Raw genomic sequence first — 22,442 nt, forward strand, 5'->3', positions numbered from 1 at the left:
TGAAGCACCATGCAGCCTCATCACGGTGACCATTCTGGTGATACCCCTTACGCGGCAACAGAGAAATACGTACTAACAGGAGGTGCCCAACGACAATACTGGGCTGGGATGGTTCTAAGACCTCTTCTCAGACGAGTCTTTGTTCTACTTACGCACCATTACGGACGAGTCCATACTTGGAGATTCCGAAAACAACGAATGTTGCCAGGTTTCATTCGTCATCGGCGTACGTGGTAAAATGGGATGCTATTTGGTACTCAGTACAACCTCCTGTAGCTCGCACAGTCGGTAACATGGTACACAACCGTGTTAAGGCTGACGGCTATGCCCTGTCGTCGAAGTCCCCATGACATTATCTTCCAACAAGATTACGCAGGACCACGTGTTACTCGTGCTGTTCTGCCCTGTCTCGATACAGAGGCTGTTCTCCAGGTGTCTCACTCACTTCAAACATCTGGACGTGGGTTTCCAAAAGACTGGCACACCATAACTCGCCACCCACTATAGTGCGATCAAATCGTGTCTGTTTACATTTTCAGCTGGAACTAACATCCGCATGTAGTTACGGCCATGAGCTGCAACACGAAGATTCCTGATCGCTACGACGTGCATTGGGTTCGGGAGCAACGTCGCTGTTAGAAAGATGTAGCTTGGGTAACTATACTCGTAGCTTCGTACCGCCGTACTCTCTCTTATTTTCTCACTGTCTCTTTCTCTCTCTCTCTGTCCTTCTCCATGCCTTTGCTCTCACAAGGTATCTTCTAAATATTTCCGACTAGATTATAAACGTCCTGATTGCTAATAGCGATAGGTGGTAGTGAATCCCTGTTCATCTAGGAACAATAGCAAGTCGTTCGTCGCCATCTGGATCGTGCACCTAAACCTCACGTGTGACGCATTAAAAATAGTGGGCGAGTCTACACAGTTTTGGGAACTGAACAGTAGGTAAGCCTGCGTCACTGCGGCGTCTCATGATGTGCCTAGTACTCCTATGTTTCGCACAAACCTATCTCAGCAGTGCGTAAACGTGCTTTTCCTCAGAGAGTCCAACCTTCTTCAAAGGGTAGTTCTGTTTCTTCGTGGAGGGGTAGCAGGGGGGAGGGGGGTAGGGGGCAGGTCTTCATCAGTCTTCTGACTGGTTTGATACGACTCGTTACGACTTCGTCTTCGTGCCAACTTCAGAGTTACATTTGTAGTTTACGTTGTCGATTATTTTATAAGTACATTTCATTTCTTCATACTCCTAGAAGTTTTCCCTGTACGTGTACCTCTAGTACTGTTGTTGTTGTGGTCTTCAGTCCTGAGACTGGTTTGATGCAGCTCTCCATGCTACTCTATCCTGTGCAAGCTTCTTCATCTCACAGTACCTACTGCAACCTACATCCTTCTGAATCTGCTTAGTGTATTCATCTCTTGGTCTCCCTCTACGATTTTTACCCTCCACGCTGCCCTCCAATGCTAAATTTGTGATCCCTTGATGCCTCAAAACATGTCCTACCAATCGATCCCTTCTTCTAGTCAAGTTGTGCCACAAACTTCTCTTCTCCCCAATCCTATTCAATACCTCCTCATTAGTTACGTGATCTACCCACCTTATCTTCAGCATTCTTCTGTAGCACCACATTTCGAAAGCTTCTATTCTCTTCTTGTCCAAACTGGTTATCGTCCATGTTTCACTTCCATACATGGCTACACTCCATACAAATACTTTCAGAAACGACTTCCTCACACTTAAATCTATACTCGATGTGAACAAATTTCTCATCTTCAGAAACGATTTCCTTGCCATTGCCAGTCTACATTTTATATCCTCTCTACTTCGACCATCATCAGTTATTTTACTCCCTAAATAGCAAAACTCCTTTACTACTTTAAGTGTCTCATTTCCTAATCTAATCCCCTCAGCATCACCCGATTTAATTTGACTACATTCCATTATCCTCGTTTTGCTTTTGTTGATGTTCATCTTATATCCTCCTTTCAAGACACTGTCCATTCCGTTCAACTGCTCTTCCAAGTCCTTTGCCGTCTCTGACAGAATTACGATGTCGTCGGCGAACCTCAAAGTTTTTACTTCTTCTCCGTGAATTTTAATACCTACTCCGAATTTTTCTTTTGTTTCCTTTACTGCTTGCCCAATATACAGATTGAATAAGATCGGGGAGAGGCTACAACCCTGTCTCACTCCTTTCCCAACCACTGCTTCCCTTTCATGCCCCTCGACTCTTATAACTGCCATCTGGTTTCTGTACAAATTGTAAATAGCCTTTCGCTCCCTGTATTTTACCCCTGCCACCTTCAGAATTTGAAAGAGAGTATTCCAGTTAACGTTGTCAAAAGCTTTCTCTAAGTCTACAAATGCTAGAAATGTAGGTTTGCCTTTTCTTAATCTTTCTTCTAAGATAACTCGTAAGGTTAGTATTGCCTCACGTGTTCCAACATTTCTACGGAATCCAAACTGATCTTCCCCGAGGTCGGCTTCTACCAGTTTTTCCATTCGTCTGTAAAGAATTCGCGTTAGTATTTTGCAGCTGTGACTTATTAAACTGATAGTTCGGTAATTTTCACATCTGTCAACACCTGCTTTCTTTGGGATTGGAATTATTATATTCTTCTTGAAGTCTGAGGGTATTTCGCCTGTCTCATACATTTTGCTCACCAGATGGTAGAGTTTTGTCAGGACTGGCTCTCCCAAGGCCATCAGTAGTTCTAATGGAATGTTGTCTACTCCCGGGGCCTTGTTTCGACTCAGGTCTTTCAGTGCTCTGTCAAACTCTTCACGCAGTATCTTATCTCCCATTTCATCTTCATTTACATCCTCTTCCATTTCCATAATATTGTCCTCAAGTACATCGCCCTTGTATAGACCCTCTATATACTCCTTCCACCTTTCTGCCTTCCCTTCTTTGCTTAGAACAGGGTTGCCATCTGAGCTCTTGATATTCATACAAGTGGTTTTCTTCTCTCCAAAGGTCTCTTTAATTTTCCTGTAGGCAGTATCTATCTTACCCCTAGTGAGACAAGCCTCTACATCCTTACATTTGTCCTCTAGCCATCCCTGCTTAGCCATTTTGCACTTTCTGTCGATCTCATTTTTGAGACGTTTGTATTCCCTTTTGCCTGCTTCATTTACTGCATTTTTATATTTTCTCCTTTCATCAATTAAATTCAATATTTCTTCTGTTACCCAAGGATTTCTATTAGCCCTCGTCTTTTTACCTACTTGATCCTCTGCTGCCTTCACTACTGCATCCCTCAGAGCTACCCAATCTTCTTCTACTGTATTTCTTTCCCCCATTCCTGTCAATTGTTCCCTTATGCTCTCCCTGAAACTCTCTACAACCTCTGGTTCTTTCAGTTTATCCAGGTCCCATCTCCTTAAATTCCCACCTTTTTGCAATTTCTTCAGTTTCAATCTGCAGTTCATAACCAATAGATTGTGGTCAGAATCCACATCTGCCCCTGGAAATGTCTTACAATTTAAAACCTGGTTCCTAAATCTCTGTCTTACCATTATATAATCTATTTGATACCTATTAGTATCTCCAGGATTCTTCCAGGTATACAACCTTCTTTTATGATTCTTGAACCAAGTGTTAGCTATGATTAAGTTATGCTCTGTGCAAAATTCTACAAGGCGGCTTCCTCTTTCATTTCTTCCCCCCAATCCATATTCACCTACTATGTTTCCTTCTCTCCCTTTTCCTACTGACGAATTCCAGTCACCCATGACTATTAAATTTTCGTCTCCCTTCACTACCTGAATAATTTCTTTTATCTCGTCATACATTTCATCAATTTCTTCATCATCTGCAGAGCTAGTTGGCATATAAACTTGTACTACTGTAGTAGGCATGGGCTTTGTGTCTATCTTGGCCACAATAATGCGTTCACTATGCTGTTTGGAGTACCTAACCCGCACTCCTATTTTTTTATTCATTATTAAACCTACTCCTGCATTACCCCTATTTGATTTTGTATTTATAACCCTGTAATCACCTGACCAAAAGTCTTGTTCCTCCTGCCACCGAACTTCACTAATTCCCACTATATCTAACTTTAACCTATCCATTTCCCTTTTTAAATTTTCTAACATACCTGCCCGATTAAGGGATCTGACATTCCACGCTCCGATTCGTAGAATGCCAGTTTTCTTTCTCCTGATAACGACGTCCTCTTGAGTAGTCCCCGCCCGGAGATCCGAATGGGGGACTATTTTACCTCCGGAATATTTTACCCAAGAGGACGCCATCATCATTTAATCATACAGTAAAGCTGCATGTCCTCGGGAAAAATTACGGCTGTAGTTTCCCCTTGCTTTCAGCCGTTCGCAGTACCAGTACAGCAAGGCCGTTTTGGTTAATGTTACAAGGCCAGATCAGTCAATCATCCAGACTGTTGCCCCTGCAACTACTGAAAAGGCTGCTGCCCCTCTTCAGGAACCACATGTTTGTCTGGCCTCTCAGCAGATACCCCTCCGTTATGGTTGCACCTACGGTACGGCCATCTGTATCGCTGAGGCACGCAAGCCTCCCGACCACGGCAAGGTCCATGGTTCATGGGGGAAGGACCTCTAGTACTACAGAAGTTAATGCCTTATGCCTTAACGCATGTCCTGTCAACCCGTTCCTTCTTCCGGTGAGTCTTCTCCACATATTCTTTTCCTCGCCTGTGGAGGACCTTCTCATTTCTTATGTGAACAGTAGTCTTAATTTTCAACATTCCTTAACACCACTTTCAAAACACTTCTATCTCTTTTTCCCTGATCTCCTTTGCTGCTTGATTCACGGGTACTCTGCTGTAGATACATATTCTTAAAAACATCTGTCTCCAGTTAAGGCCTATGTCTGACATTGGTAGACTTGTTTTAGCAAGGAATGCACTCTTTGTCTGTGCTAGTCTGATTAGTATTAGGGGAACTGCAAAGTAATGTCGTTTTCTTACATTAAATTCAAACAGATAAATCGTTAACAAATTTTTACTTCTTAATCAGTGATGTAATCACCCTCGTTGTCAACAACCTTTTTTGCATCCAGTGGGCAAATTTTCAATGCTCGATTGATAAAAGTTGATTTTTGAACAAAATAACTGCAGATGACATTTAGGACATCATCCATCTTGTAGCAATCGGAATAAATCAAAATCCGATGGCGCAACAACGGGCGAGTATGGTGGGTGAGGCAATACCTCCCACCCCAATTTCTTCCAGAGTTCGTCATGAGCCGTGCGGTCTTGCATTATCGCATTGCAGCCGTCGCTTCAGTCTGGAACCGCGCGACCGTCACGGTCGCAGGTTCCAATCCTGCCTCGGGCATGGATGTGTGTGATGTCCTTAGGTTCGTTAGGTTTAAGTATTTCTAGGTTCTAGGGGACTGATGACCTCAGATGTTAAGTCCCATAGCGCTCAGAGCCATTTGAACCAGATCGCATTGCAGAATGATGCATTTTCCGTAAACAATCGCTGGGCACTTTTCACTTCGAGCTTGATTTACTGGATGCAACTATTCACATTCAAGGTCTGCATTCGCAATTCCAGGTTCAGCACTTCAAAATGTACGACCCCGCGAATACTCCACTAAACATCAAAAGCGCGTCATGGCGGCGCAACCTTGGCTTAGCTACAGTTGGTTTCGTTTCATTTGGAGAGAGCCACTACGTTTTGAATTATTGTAGAGGACTCTTGTTCATCTCCAGTGATGAAGTGATTAAAAACTCTTCCTTATTGTGCCTGTGAAGCAACAAGTTGCTCGTTGTGGATCGGTTAGCTTTGTTTGTCTTTACCAATCTGCTGCAATGTTCTTGGATGGTCCACCACGGTTGATTAAGTCTATCTGACAGTTCATCGATTATCTGACATGGACTTGCTTACACTTCGGTCTTGAAAATGTCATTGACCAAAGTTGTTGGTCTTTGTGATAGATTTGACTCGGGAAGATCAAAAATACTGGGTTTGAAAAACCACCTTCGACACTCATGAACGTCTAAAGCACTTAGGTAAACGTCTCGAAAGGTTTTGATAGCATCTGTTGCGTTCCCATCCTTGCAAAACTCAAAATGCATACAATTCCAGATATATACCTCATCTAATCTGGTACTGGTGTTTGGCTCCAATTTCACCTTAAACTGAAAAAAAAGTCAGTAACCAAGTCACTCTAAGCCTAATATATCTTTGACACTACTATAAATTACACAATGAGCTGATAAATGGCACACGAATATCCCCCTAGCATATCCTCGTTGCCTCGCCAGTCATGCGTTATTTTGCTTCAAAAGTAAGAGACTGCTTCACTTCATCTACTACGTGATGCCCAACTTAGATTTTAAGTTTACCGCTGATCTCATTTTTGCTACGCCTCATTACACTCGTTATTCTTCAGTTTACTCTCAGTCGATATTCTAAGCTCACTAGACTGTTCATTCTATTTACGAGATAGTGTCATTCTCTCTCACCTTCACTGAGGGCAGTAATGTCACCAGCGAATCTTTTCATTGATAAAATTTTAGAAAGCTTTTTATTAATAGAATGTCAACAGCGGTATGATAAATTCCAAACGCACGTCCACCCTTACTAAATTTTAATTTCCATAGTGCCTCTCAGTTTCTGCTGTGGAATACAGTTATCACAATGCTGCAAAGAAAAGCTATTACTCTAGTGATTATCTGTTCTAACTATACCAATTTCTCACTTTCCGTCTCCAGATAAAATCGACAGCATAAATGAATACTGTATTTTGGTATACGAGAGCGCAGTCGTATCGAAGATACGCAATAGACAGTGTAAGTGAAAGAATAGCCCGTATGGACGACTGTAAAGAATGCATTGTGCCTAGTATTCAATGTCTTCTGCCTGCGCGCACCGTTGTCGCTTCAAAAGTCGGCACTTCATCCCGTTTCTTTTTTCGAACAAATATAGCGACAGTATATTGCATCCTGTGTAGTAGTGATTCTGGTCGAATAAGCATTTCCAGTCGATGCATTCTGCGCCTCAGAAGTGACTCATTCCGATGCATAAGAGGTAGAATTAATATCACACAGTCTCTTAGCTACATAACAAACTGGAGGCCATTAAGCTCTGACGAGGAGCAGGATTAGTTCTGCAGCGGAATCCGTGAACATTCTCCGTCGTGTCGCTTTTTCTTTACTTGTTTCCCAGCCACTGCTTTCACGACGTCGTTGCAGCCTTCAGAACCTCGTTCAGGGTTTCAGAGGCTCATTTATCCCGCGTTCCAGCAGCCGCTGCTCTCTGTCGGATTTACTGAATAGCTCTGGGAGACCTACCCTAATTTAAACTTATGGCAGGAACGATTACTTCAGGTGACTCTTAGGACAATAAATAATAGCAAAAATATTTTTTTTCCTCTCTTGCCAAGGACGGCGCCTGACCACCACCATAAAATAAATTTAAAATCTGCCATACTGAGAATTTGTAATGTAAATTTTGACAGTTATTCTCATTTTCTGAGGAAGATGGTGCGCAGTGCGTAAGGGTGGGTACTTCACGAACTTACTCGTCCCTGAAACTATCTTCACTCTGCAGTGATGTGAACCCGATTGTAAAATGAACCGACAGATTGCGATTATGTGCCCGGCAGGGAGCGAACACATGTCCTTTGCCTTTCTTGAGTAATTCTACAGTAGAGCTATCCGGACACGTTTCACTTTCCGTATCATAGCCCCAGTCCTGAAGGCCGTTTCAATCTTTCAGGAAGTTTAGATTTAACTATCTTTAGCGATTTTTTTGTTGTTACCTCAAATCACCCAAGATGAACATCAGGAAGTTTCTTTCCGAACTATTACTGTTAAGCACACGAATCAATTTAAGCTGGTGTTTAGACAGCGTCAGGAGACAATAATTACTAATTCAACCAAAGTCTTGTATTCTGTTGTACTATGCGTGAGCCACTGGAAATGTAACAGTGCAAGTATAATCAATAGCGATTAATTTCATTGCCCATCTTCATAAGATGCAGAACCTCGTATTAATGTCCCCTGTGTTTCAACTCCAGATTTTACAGAAATATCTGGCTATGGATCAGTTAATACAATAATTAAGTAGCAAGTGTTCTACTGATCAAGTACATCGCTGGAGCATTTTCTTAGCTGTGTCGTTGTATGTTGGTTATTGATATGATTATCCGTTTAAAAAGCACTCCGTCTTCAGGCCACGAGTGGCCTACCGGGACCATCCGACCGCCGTATCATCCTCAGAGGAGGATGGGGATAGGAGGGGCGTGTGGTCAGCACACCGCTCTCCCGGTCGTTATGATGGTATTCTTGACCGAAGCTGCTACTATTCGGTCGAGTAGCTCCTCAATTGGCATCACGAGGCTGAGTGCACGCCGAAAAATGGCAACAGCGCATGGCGGCTGGATGGTCGCCCAACAGCGCTTAACTTCGGTGATCTCAGGGGAACCGGTGTATCCACTGCGGCAAGGCCGTTGCCTATTATCCGTTTAAGATAGCACATATTTTGCACAGTACGCTTAAAAAATTGAAGTATCACGAAACTAATAAATTTCTAAGTATTGTTTTTGCTAGCGCAAGTTAATAAGTAGAGGTAATTTCTTTCTGTCCAAAAGACTGGCAGCACTGACTTAGCAATGAAATATCTTAATCTTACTGTTGCTCTTGCGCGTTAGCTGTGTTGCTTCAGTGTATAGCTGTTCCATTGGTAGTGATTTAAGAGCATTTTATAATGAATGCCCGTTGTCCGTATGTGACAAGGAACAAATAAGGGGACTGATTCGTTTTATGTACTTTGAAATATCTAAAGCTGCAGAGATAATTGGCAGAATACAGTTACATTATGGTGCTACCCGTTTTATGAACGATAAGTTTTAAAGGTGGGCGTGTGTTTGTCTGAGACGAAGAGACCTTGAGCAGGCCATCCCCTGCTAAAATAAGCTAGCACATCAACACGCTCCTGAACGAATGATTCGTGATGATCGTCGTGTGACAAATTATGATACTCTGCATGAGTTGAACGTGTGTTTAGCTTTTGCACCATCCAAGATTCTCTAAACTTTCGCAAAGGTTTTGCCCCTGAAAGCCAGGAAAACAATAAACTTTAGAATATCAAAAGCGCTTGTGTCACGTTTTCAAGAGGAAGGAGAAGACTTTCTCAATCGCACAGTAACCATTGATGAGACTTGGGTCAAGCACTGCAAACCACAAAGTAATCGGCAGAGCCTGGTGCGGAAACATCCACCTGCGGCTACAGCAAAATAGTTCAAACGGCAAGTTTCTGCAGGAAATTTGAGGAAGACAATGTTTTCGGTCATGAAAGCTTCACTGTTGAAGATCAAACGCCGAACAGTGACAGCACCTGTAAGCTACTGCGGGATCTGAAACGGAAAAATAAACCAGTGCATTCAGAATCATGATTCCAAAATACTGAAGCACCAACCGTACATCCCTCACCTAGCCGCAAGCGATTTTCACCTTTTGGTACAGTGAAGGAGGACCTGCGTGAACACAATTTTTCGTCGGATGACGAACTGGGGGTGGTGCTAGAGTGTGTGTGCACGATGTCGCAAAGACGCTTACAGGATGGATTTAGGAAACTTGTCAAGAGATGGACCAAGTGCATAGAGAATGAGGGACATTACGTAGAGAAAAGATAGAGATTTTCCGTTTTTAAAAAATTGTTTTTGATTTTTTTTACTTGTCCATTTACATGAATTTCTGAATATACAATAACATGTTCGTACTTTCTTCGGCCAGAGTTTGTGGATCACACACAGCTAATCAAAGCATAATTTGGATGCGTAAAAACACTCATCGCACTTCATCCGCATGTACACTAACAAATTCTAGACTGAAAGAAAAAAATGTGCTATTTTGCAATAATGTATTCGATGCTTACCACCCCAGGATTACTACAGAATATGAATCAAATTATTTACGAATTCTCTACATTCTTTTGCACAGTCTCTCTTAATCGTAGTTACCATTATTCCTATACCACTTTATTTTAACATCAACAAAAGCAAAACGAGGATAATGGAATGTAGTCGAATTAAGTCGGGTGATGCTGAGGGAATTAGATTAGGAAATGAGGCACTTAAAGTAGTGAAGGAGTTTTGCCATTTGGGGAGCAAAATAACTGATGATGGTCGAAGTAAAGAGGATATAAAATGTAGACTGGCAATGGCAAGGAAAGCGTTTCTGAAGAAGAGAAATTTGTTAACATCGAGTATAGATTTAAGTGTCAGGAAGCCGTTTCTGAAAGTATTTGTATGGAGTGTAGCCATGTATGGAAGTGAAACACGGACGATAAATAGTTTGGACAAGAAGAGAATAGAAGCTTTCGAAATGTTGTGCTACAGAAGAATGCTGAAGATTAGATGGGTAGATCACATAACTAATGAGGAGGCATTGAATAGAATTGGGGAGAAGAGGAGTTTGTGGCACAACTTGACAAGAAGAAGGTACCGGTTGGTAGGACATGTTCTAAGGCATCGAGGGATCACAACTTTAGCATTGGAGGGCAGCTTGGAGGGTAAAAATCGTAGAGGGAGACCAGGAGATGAATACACTAAGCAGATTGAGAAGGATGTAGGTTGCGTTAGGTACTGGGAGATGAAGAAGCTTGCACAGGATAGAGTAGCATGGAGAGCTGCATCAAACCAGTCTCAGGACTGAAGACCACAACAACAACAACTTTATTTTAAGTCTGACTGTAGCTCTTCAAAAGCGTGAGACTGATGGATGCAAATTTTTATCAGTCATTCATTTGAATTCCGATGCGAAATGTACAAAGGATAGCGAGAGCGCGGAGTCGGCATATCGCCTAACCGCTGGGCTTGTTCCGCCTGCGAGCAAATCGGCCACTCCAGCTAAGGCGAAGATGCTCTCACAAGGACACTGCAATGGCTTATGACTTGGACACGACGGCCTTGGCAGTACTGCTCCAGAGTTTGGAAGATTAGCAACCCATAAGGCTGTGGTCACAGTGGCACCGACATCGGTTGATCCCGCCGACGACCGATATCGGCCGAAGACGGCCGATCTTTTCAAATCAGTACGCCACTACGTGCGCGGTCGCAATGCAGCCGTTCTCATTGCGCGACGTGCAGACTCCGGACGACAATCGGTAGTATCAAATCTGTTTTCTTCAGTCGAATCGGCGGACGGTCTCGCACACGAAACAAGAGCTGTGAGAAACTGGTAAGTCCAAAGAGAAGCAGTTTGTGACATCCTGAGAATGGAAAATGTCATAATCAGGTTATAGCTTGGAAACTGTGTACTGAAATTTCAGCTTAATTGGAAATCAAAAGTAGGAAAAAATCTTTATCGGAAATCTTAAGCGTAAATTTTTACCTCAAAAGAAATTTGTTCAAATGAGAAGGATGACATACCTTATGCTTAAAGTTACTGTGGGGGATCTTTTTCCTGTTATGATAGGTGGACGTTAGATGACAAATTATTATTGCTGCTTACTGGCGTTTCTATAACAGTGCGGTAGTGATTCTGTTACAGGAGCTGGTTTCCAAATGTGGCGTACATGTTTTCACTCTCACTGCTTTAGGTGTTCAGAGTAACTTATCCTAAAATTTTTGTGTGTCTTTTACATGTACCCTGAATGACAGCCATTGAAGGTTAATTGACAAGTGTCTGTTTCGTTGAATTTATGCCAGGTTGTGCGAAGTGTTTGTAATCTTGCTTTTTAATGTTACCACGAATCATTTCGACTATGTGTGAGAACGTTTCTCTCATCTTCTCTGATTATTCGAATAAGTGAAGAAAGAGAATGGAGTACTCACTACGTACTTTTTGAGACATATATAGCTCATACACATGCAATGAGAACCATTCTAATAGTAAAAGCCGCAATGCAGCATTCTTCTCCAAGCACAAGGGCGACGTGATCCCGCCCATGAAGGTTAAAATAGATTCTAACCTCCTTGATAGAATAGATTCCAACACAACCTAACCCAGCCTCCCTTATTCTGCCAAAAACATGCGAAGGAGATCGGACGCTCTGTGAGAAAGCTGTCGGCCGTGTTATTGGGTGACCTCTGGCAAAGGCGTCTGGTGACTGATGGTGCCACTGCGAACGCAGCCTTAGCCCTCCACCAATTGGAACTATCTTGTAAACAAAAGAAGAGCACTGGTTATCGCTGCCAACATACGAAGCTCACCAAAGTGGAAAAAAGCCAGGAACTCATCACTACCCGACGCGGATGGCTTTGTGCAAACCAGAAGAACTGCCCGACGATTACGAGAGTCCCTCCAAAAGAAATGCACTCTATGTTTTTTTTTTAATCTATCTTTTATTCTACATGTTTGAGAGTTTTACAGTGTGTAGATACATCCTTTAGGAACAATATTTTTATTTCTCCACATAATTTCTATCCCTCTCAACTGTCTTATGCCATCTTGGAACTAGCGCCTGTATACCCGCACGGTAAAATTCTGGACCAACCTGTTGGAGCCACTGTTTGGCAGCGTGCACAAGGGAGTCATCATCTTCAAACCTTGTTCCACGAAGAGAGTCTTTCAGTTTCCCAAAGAGATGATAGTCACGTGGAGCCAGGTCAGGACTGTAAGGCGGGTGTTTCAGTGTTGTCCATCCGAGTTTTGTGATCGCTTCCAAGGTTTTTTGACTGACATGTGGCCGTGCATTGTCGTGAAACAGCAAAACATCCTGCTTTTGCCGATGTGGTCGAACACTACTCAGTCGCCATGAAGTTTCTTCAATATCGTCACATGTGCATCAGAATTTATGGTGGTTCCACTTGGTATGATGTCCACAAGAAAGAGTCCTTCGGAATCGAAAAACACCATAGCCATAACTTTTCCAGCAGAAGGTGTGGTTCTGAATTTTTTTTTTTTTTTTTCTTGGGTGAATTTGCATGATGCCACTCCATTGATTGCCTGTTTGTCTCTGGTGAAAAATGATGGAGCCATGTTTCATCACCTGTAGCAGCTCTTCCAAGAAATTCATCTCCACCATTCTCGTACTGTTCCAAAAGTTCGCTGCATAGCGTTTTTCTTGTTTCTTTGTGAGCCTCTGTCAACATCCTGGGAACCCACCTGGCACAAACCTGTTTTTTAACTCCAACACGTATTCTGCAAACACTTCCTTTCCTTATCCCAATGTAGCGTGACAGTTCGTTCACTGCGATGTGTCTGTCAGCAGTCACCAATTCGTTAACGCTCTGCACATTGTCTGGAGTGTGTACAGTACGAGGCCTGCCGCTCCGAGGAAAATCCTCAATATTGCCGTGCCCGTTTTCATCACGTAACCTGCTTGCCCGCCGACTAACTGTACTGCGATCGACAGCAGCATCTCCATACACCTTTTTCAACCTCTTGTGGATGTTTCCTTCTGTCTCGTTTTCACAGCGCAGGAATTCTATGACAGCATGTTGCTTCTAACGAACGTCAAGTGTAGCAGCCATCTTGAAGACATGATGTGACGGCGCCACTCGCGGGAACAGGTTGAACTAAGTTTGAAAACAAGCGGGAAGGATGTATCTACACACAGTAAAACATCCACACATGCAGAATGAAAACTGTATTTTTACAAAAATAGTGTGCATTTCTTTTGGAGCGACCCCCGTACAATTATCAACCACTCCCCTAGCTGAAACTACTAATTTGCACTGCTCTCAAATCTCCAAGACGGTTGAGAAAATGCTGCAACTGCTCCAAAATGTGGCTCACCTCCTCCATAATTGGTACTTCGATTTCAAGAGAACTGCAGGCAGCTTCAGCAACTTCCTCGAAGCTGGTCAAACTCAACGTGAAGACGACTTGCAGAGACCTTTAGAAGATATCACTGCGTACCGCTGAAGCTTTCCGACGACTGACACTACAAGCTTCGGAAAGGAAGCTACTTTTCATCATTCACGCACGCACACCTGACAAAATGACCAAGGCGGTGGTCCACGATCAAGAACATGAAACTTTGAATGTCTCTGCAAGGACGGTCGTAAAGCTCAAATCGCCAAAAAACAACAGAGGATATGCTACTATTCCTGCTTATTGCCACTAACAACCCAGAGCCGGTCGGTGTGGCGGAGCGGTTCTAGGCGCTTCAGTCTGGAAGGGCGCGACCGCTACGGTCAAAGGTTCGTCCTGCCTCGGGCATGGTTGTGTGTGATGTCCTTAGATTGTTTAGGTTTAAGTAGTTCTAAGTTCTAGGGGACTAATGACCTCAGATGTTAAGTCCCATAGTACTCAGAGCCATTTGAACCATTTGAATAACCCAGGAAAAAAGCAGAAAATTTTTCCAGCTAACTGGCCTCACCAATTCCACGGTGTGAGTAGAAAATCTAAGAGTTATCAGAGACCCAGCACGGCGATACCGTTGCTAGGGCACTGTTCTACGCTAGATAAGAGTGAGGTGTGTTGGCAAATAATTGTGATCACACTCCCCAGTGTTTCGACGCCGACATGCGCACTCTGCAGCGAGGAATGACATGCAGCTACCTACTGCTGCTTCATCGTAATGAAGGGGTAACAAATAAGACTGCCAAGAAACGCGTGTCTTGTGTCATATTCGCCATGTCAATGCTACCGTTCAGTTCAGAAGCATCTGCTCAGGAACGCCCAAGCACGCCACACAAAGCACGCAGAAGACTACGCCGCAAACGCCTGCTTATGCTGCTACCGCCTCGCAGTAGCCCAGCGAAACAATGCGGCAGTTCCCGACGCCTCACGAATGCAGCTGAGCGCTGCGTCTAGACGCAACAGAAGAGAGTCTAAATAAGGACAAAGACCAGAAAGAACGCCCAACTGAAGTTCTCTTATCCAAGAGCCTTGCCTATTAAGCGGCAGAGGAAACTGGGTCCGGAAACTCTCATAACGATCTCATCAGCTTCATTGCCCAAGTCACTGCTGTGGTGAACAGTGTAATAAACCTGGTATAGCGCATTCCGCATCAGATTAATGCTGCTCTGCTGTCAGAGACGTAAGCAGCCAACTGATATTAGCCACAACGGCCGCATTATGGGCGGCATTAACGGATTGACGATAGTCGCATGGAATGCCAATAGCGTCCGTCCTTAAGCTCGTGAACTTCGCCAGTTTCTTCAAGACGAAGTTGTTGGTATTTTCCTGATGTGTGAAACACATTTAAATCTCTGAGAACATGGTCGTGCGCCAAACTATTCCTCTTCCTCTTTCTGCACAGAGAGACCAATGGCAGTTGACAGTACAACAGTATATATGGAAAACGGGATCCGCCACCGTCATATTCAGATTCCGCTGCTGGCAATGCTGCAGGCAAGTGGTAACGTCGTCCATACGTCAGTGGGGTATATCACGTTTGCCGCTGCAAGCAGACCGCCGTCTCGACCTCTGTAGCCCAATGATTTCGAAGCCTTGCTCAACTTACGTGGCAAGATTTTCATCACACGCAACCTAAATGCGAAGCATGTCGCCGAGTACTCAGTACAAGCAAATGCCAGTGGACGGCTCAGCTGCGCTCACTATATTCCCCAACATAAATGGGCAAATGGATGCCATTGGTGTCAGCATCATTAAAAGCAAACCACAGCCAATTTACACCTCAACACTCTTCTGACCATCTCCCAGTCAATTTTGACATTGATCTGACATGTCGCTAGTGCCCAGACGTGGAATATCACTGAAAGGCATCAACTAGGATAGTACCGCACCAAAATTACCGAAATGCTTGCACGATTTCTCCAGTTGTGGAATCGAAGCCGAGGTAATTCAATTCGATTAGGCGGCTCTAGCAGCTGCTATTGGAAGCAACACCATCTCCGCCACGCCCTTCGAGGGAAAACTCATGATAATTACCATCAGACATTTAGCAGCGATGAAACGGTTGTTCAGTCACCTGCAACGGAACATGAAGGTGGTGGCAGAAGCACATCCAGACCAAGAATGGGCAAATAAGGTCACTACGTTCCAGTTTCATAATGGTTCTGCATGGAGGATAACTAAGCATCACCTCCGACATACTCAGCGAATACCACCACTCCAGGACTGTGACAGGATCAATGAGAAAGCAAACGTCCTAGCTGATGCCTTTGCCGCAAACTTCGCCACTATAGATGATCAGTGGATGCAGCATCTCGAATTCGTTGCTGAGCGGCTCTCAATCTGTCTTTCGGCGAGAGACGAAGAGGACGAGACGGAAGAAACATCACCACGTCCGACTCCACATCCTCAACAGGAGGTCGTGGGGTATCGGGGGGGAGGGGGGGAGGGGGGGGAGGGGGGAGGATCTTATGGGCGCCCAACGTTGAGTTATCGATGACATCAATGATGTACTAAAGAAGATGCCACCAGTTGTCACCACACATCTGTCAAGCATATTCTACGAGATTTTCTGTACCTGTCACAATCTCTCAGTGCAGAAACATACAGAGAAAACAACCATATCGAGGATTGGCCGAGATCTGCGACTTGCGCAGAATTATAGACATATTGTACCAGCTCCACCCGAGACGTCGCAGAGGATGGTTCAAATGGTTCTAAGCACTATGCGACTTAACATCTGAGGTCGTCAGTCCCGTAGAGTTAGAACTACTTAAACCGAACTAACCTAAAGACATCACACATATCCATGCCCGAGGCAGGATTCGAACCTGCGACTGTAGCAGCAACGCGGTTCCCGACTGAAGCGCCTAGAACCGCTCGGCCACAACGGCCGGCTGCAGAGGATGTATTTCAAGAGTTTACACCGTCGCGTCACTGCCGACGAACTCCTACTGAGGAGCAGTTCGGGTTTCGGAAGGGTGGTGCAACTGAGCATCAGCTCCTGCCTTTAGTAGAGAAGGCCTCCAACGCTCTGGAGCATCACGAGTACTTAGCGGTGGCGCTCCTCGACGCTTCCACGCGTTCCACAGTCCGTGGCATAACTGCCTCTAGTTGATTTTACTTGCTGTGGGGTGCCGGTTCTACATGCCCGCATTATCCGTTCCTATCTCAACGACAGGGCCTTCCATGTGCGAGCTGAAATTGGACTGTCCACAGTTAGCCGTTATGTTTTTAGCGATGCCACAGGGGTCGGCTCGTGGACCGATCCTGTACACTTTGTGTACAACAGCAGCTCGACTCTGATAACCTTCATTCCCGGACCGTCAAGTGGTGCTATCATGAGGCAGTTCTTGGTAATAACTCCCCGCGCCCTTCCCGTGACACTAGACCGCTATCCAACTTACCACCAGTGCATCCGAGACATCAGGAACGAAGTCAATGGTCGGCTCAACATGTCGTACTGAGCACTGAACTCATCTTCCATCCTACCGCCACGGCTTGGTACTACACTCTACAAGGCGCTACTCGGTCCTGTACTGGAATACGCTGCCGTCGTGTAGGGTCAAGCCAAAGAGCACATACAGAGACTAAAAAGAGTGCGGAACAGCGCACTGCGGTAGGCTCTGTACCTACCAAGGATCTCTGACAAATGAAATAGTTCAAGTCCTGCCTCTAAGAGACTGTAGTTCAATGGCGGTCGAACAACATGAAAATTTACGCGCTAGGCCAAAAAATTCAGCGTGTCGTGCCACAACAGTTATCAGGTAAAGTGGGTAGACCAGAAGACAATCATAAGTGATATACAAAAATATCAATTAAAAATAGGAGGAAAAACGTTGCTAACTCGTAAACTATCTGCAGAACCATGCATCTTTTCTTTCTTTCTTTTGCTACCGCCTTTATCCCGCATTGTGCGCAGGGTCGGCAGGGTTAATTACGGATTTGGCTTGGTTAATTTTAAGGGGTGGCCGGATGCCCTTCCTGCCGCCACCCCGTACCCCCCAGGACGGAATTAGTGTACCCCAGCTGTCTGCGTCTAGGGTAAATCGTGAAATAGTGTGAATGTGTTTCAAATGTCTGTGAGTCGTGTAACTGAGGCGGGACGTGGGGACAAGCCCGGTATTCACCCAGTAGGATGTGTAAAACCACCTAAAAACCACATCCAGGCTGACCGGCACACCGGCCGTCGTCGTTAATCCGCCGGGCGGATTCGATCCGGGGCCGCCGCGCCTACCCAAGTCCATGAAACAGCGCGTTAGCGCTCTCGGCTATCCTGGCGGGTCGGCAGAGCCATGCATAGCCCCTTGAAAATACGCCCATAGTATCTTCAGACCTAAAAGGATCTTTGGCCGCTCCCTAGGACAGTGTGATATGAGAACATCAGATCTAAAGTGTTCAGGGTGTTCATATGCAAAGTGACAGATGTGATGACGTTGACAACAACAAACATGTTTCGATAAACAACCAACGTCGAAAATGGACATTGACTGAGTACATAGCATCCACGAGGTCAATGGGTGTGATTGAGAATAAATTAATATTAACTATGTTTCATTCTTTTACTATTCTAATAATCTTACAATAAATGAACAAAATGAATATCAGTTTCAGTGCAGAGCCGGTATCGGTGTACGACTGAAAATGTGTGGCGTTGTCTGTTTGTGTGTGACCGCTGCAAGAGTTCTTGCCCTAATCCGTCCTCTGAGTCCACAAGGAGAGATTACATTTTGTAGCGCTCCATGTTATGTACTGCGAGGCAGAGCAGCACTCATGATGTTTACTTGCTCAAGGCAAACATTTTTTAAAATTTTTATTATTTCGTTTTAGGCAGAACCCCTTCCATCACATACTATTATTTCACAAAAATTCCTGACATTTTCATTCCGGTGCGATCTGCATTGTATGGTAACTGAAGAAAACTTCACTAGTCAAGATCGCTGAAAGGGCATTTCATTGGATGACCGGTTTCGACAGAGTTATGCTCTCATCATCGGATCCATAAGTAGATGAACGATGGTTGTTAAAAAATATTTTAAAATCATGATATTACAAAAACTGGGTTGTTTTGTAAATCAGCCTTATGCAAACACAATTAGTTTATTTTTATGTTTCCTCAGATATGTTTCGACACCAATGTGTCATCTTCTGTGAGTTAAATTTTTATTACTGTAAAGTACGACATCACATTTGTAATAATTTAACTGCTGTAGGCCTAAGAAATACAATAATTGTAATTTGCTTCGTTTTGTTTGGACACTCACCTTAAAATTACATCGCTAATTGAACTGTATTATTGTACATCGATTTTAGAGCTCGTTTTCGTCTTTTTTTAGACAGCATGTCATCTGCAAACTAGCCATGAAAAAAAATTATTGCGTACCGGTATTTGTGGAGAGCTGTTTCGAGGGTAGAGGATATGTACGTTCCTGTACGTACATTTTCCGTCCTGTTTCGTGACGCTGTTTAGTGTCTCAATCAGCTACTATTTATTGCAATGCTTTCACTCAGTTTTTCATAAATTTCCGCTCACTACTTCACCTCAAATGAACTTACACAAAATGTGGCTAAATGAGATCTGAGCAGACACTTTTTATTTATTTATTTATTTATTGTTCCGTGGGACCAAATTAAGGAGAAGTCTCCATGGTCATGGAACGAGTCAATACATGAAATTATAACACGACAGTAGAAACAGATAAAATGAAATATAAAAAACATATTCAGGGGACAAGTCGTAAGTTTAAATAAAGAAAATCAACAATGTAACACTGGAATTTGCTTAATTTTTTAGCTCTCCCAAGAGCTCCTCGACAGAATAGAAGGAGTAAGCCATGAGGAAACTCTTCAGTTTAGACTTAAAAGAGTTTGGGCTACTGCAAAGATTTTTGAGTTCTTGTGGTAGCTTATTGAAAATGGATGCAGCGGAATACTGCACTCCTTTCTGCACAAGAGTCAAGGAAGTGCATTCCACATGCAGATTTGATTTCTGCCTAGTATTAACTGAGTGAAAGCTGCTAACTCTTGGGAATAGGCTAATATTGCTAACAACAAACGACATTAAAGAAAATATATACTATGAGGGCAATGTCAGAATTCCCAGACTACTGAATAGGGGTCGACAAGAGGTTCTCGAACTTACACCACATATAGCTCGAACAGCCCGTTTTTGAGCCAAAAATATCCTTTTTGAATCAGAAGAATTACCCCAAAAAATAATACCATACGACATAAGCGTATGAAAATATGCGAAGCAGACTGACAATACGTTCAGTGAGATGTGTCATGTTATTGTTGTTGCTCACTTGTTCATAGTTGGTCTTGCGTTTATTGGCGCTGATTTTGAATGTGATATTACAAATTGATAACTATCTTGTTACACAATTGATTAAATTATAACATATCTTATGATTTAAAATTATTACAACATATTGTCCGTTAGTGTTGCAAGTTGTTTCTCACTACCTGCGCGATTCCGATACGGGTATATCAGCACCGACATGCACGCTAGGAATTACTGCGGGATTTGTGTCTTTCCCACGTGCGTGTGGTAAATATGGAAACGTGATCTATGGAGAACTTATTACCAAATGCGTCCAAACAAGACCAGCGTGCTGTTTTTCTTTTCTTGGCTGTCGGCGTCCCTTTAGGTGCTTCAGATTTGATGCTTCTTTAGCAGGTGTGCAAAGATTCGTATAATTCCAGCAGACTGCAGAGTTGTAGTAAACCATCAAAAAGTGTCTAGGCAGGACACTCATTACAAGCAACGAAAGTGGTTCAAATGGCTCTGAGCACTATGGGACTTAACATCTGAGGTCATCAGTCCCCTAGAACTTAGAACTACTTAAACCTATCTAACCCAAGGACAATACACACATCCATGCCAGAGGCAGGATTCGAACCTGCGACAGTAGCAACAGGGAGGTTCCGGACTCAAGTGCCTAGAACCGCTCGGCCACAGAGACCGGCTACAAGCAACGTCCAGTAAATTTTTGAAAAAATAAAGCGTGGTGGAACCTCTACAAACGGTTGTGTGCAGTGTATGGTTATGATGCAACTGAGCAGGCGATGAGGAAAGACAGTTGAAGCGTCGGTAGAGCACAAACTGAGCTCCACTATCGGTTACGTTTGGGAGTGTTATGGCAGGACGAAACTACTTTCCGGCCATAACTGTAGGTTCTTTGATTGCTCTGGAAGCCGGCCTGAGTGGCCGTGCGGTTCTGGGCGCTACAGTCTGGAACCGAGCGACCGCTACGGTCGCAGGTTCGAATCCTGCCACGGGCATGGATGTGTGTGATGTCCTTAGGTTAGTTAGGTTTAATTAGTTCTAAGTTCTAGGCGACTGATGACCTCAGAAGTTGAGTCGCATAGTGCTCAGAGCCACTGATTGCTCTGGAGAAAGACCCATTGAACTAGAGAGATTATTTCACTTTATTACGTAAATGAACAAAAGATTTACTGAACTTGTTTGATTGTTGCCGTTAAGCTTTTGTACACAAGCATTGTTACGAATCCCTGAAATGGATAGGAGTTAGCGAAGCGGAAAGTCGGACTGCATGGCCAAATTGCCATTGGCAAAGGCGCTACGAAGTTTATGTAACTGGCTGCCAGCAATCTGGGGAGCGTTGTACACTCTGAAACAGTAGTACACACTGCACAGAGACGTTCGTCAGGACTGGGAAACAGACAGATAAAACTGCATATTGATTGGCGACTCCATGGAGTGCATTGTGCACAACGACCATATTTGTTAAATTAAAAGGAAGGTCGCCGTTGACCGTAATATTGATGTCTCATTGATATCAGAATCTATTTTCGATCACATGGTGATCATCTTCCGTGCTGTACAAATTAAACTCAGACACTGGGATCAAGTTATCAATAACCAAAACTGAGAAGCGATCACAATAACTCATTGTGATCGCTTCTCAGTTTTGGTTGATACCAGTGTCTGAGTTTAATTTGTACAGCACTAAAGATGATCACCATGTGATCGAAAATAGATTCTGCTATCAATGAGACATCAATGTTACGGTCAACGGTGACCTTCCTTTTAATAAAACTGCATATGACTTCCCGGAAAACAAACGAGTGGATGGAGACCAGCGAAAGCTGCGAAGTAAGCAACGGGTGAGCCAACGCTTAAAGCTTGGCGGAACCGATTAGCTGCCACATCGGAGCGGTCCAAAGGGGGGAACGGAGCCGCTAGGTGCGGTTGTTTACCGAGGTCGAGGAACCTGGAGTGCAGCAGGTCGGCAACGAATGCCATCCGCGGCCGGTGGCTTGGCTGGGATTCCTGCAGCGGCGCGGTTCCCGGTGCTTTTATTACGGTTCTGCGTACCTGATTTGCATGCCGCTAGGTGCCGGGGTTTCGGCGGCGTGCTGGCCACATATTTCACGCCGATTCCCATCGCACTCCGCACCATCCGGATCCGTAAATCCTCGAGCTGCGGTCCGGTCTTACTGACCACTCAGCTTGCCTGCACTTTGTGCTCTTCTGCACCGTGGACATCAAGATCTACTTACAGTTTATTTTGAATGGTGTTAATGCCAATTTCAGTAATTACTCACACAGCCGCAAGTTACTCAAAAGCGCCATCTTTTGATAGACGAATTGAGGTAAAATCTAATATCTAGTAAAGCTACTAAGGCTAGAGTATAGCTGGCATTACGCTAGTGTTAGATTTTACTTCATTTCGTCTATC

This window comes from Schistocerca nitens, chromosome 2, assembly GCF_023898315.1.
Source record: "Schistocerca nitens isolate TAMUIC-IGC-003100 chromosome 2, iqSchNite1.1, whole genome shotgun sequence".
Classification (NCBI taxonomy): Eukaryota; Metazoa; Arthropoda; class Insecta; order Orthoptera; family Acrididae; genus Schistocerca; species Schistocerca nitens.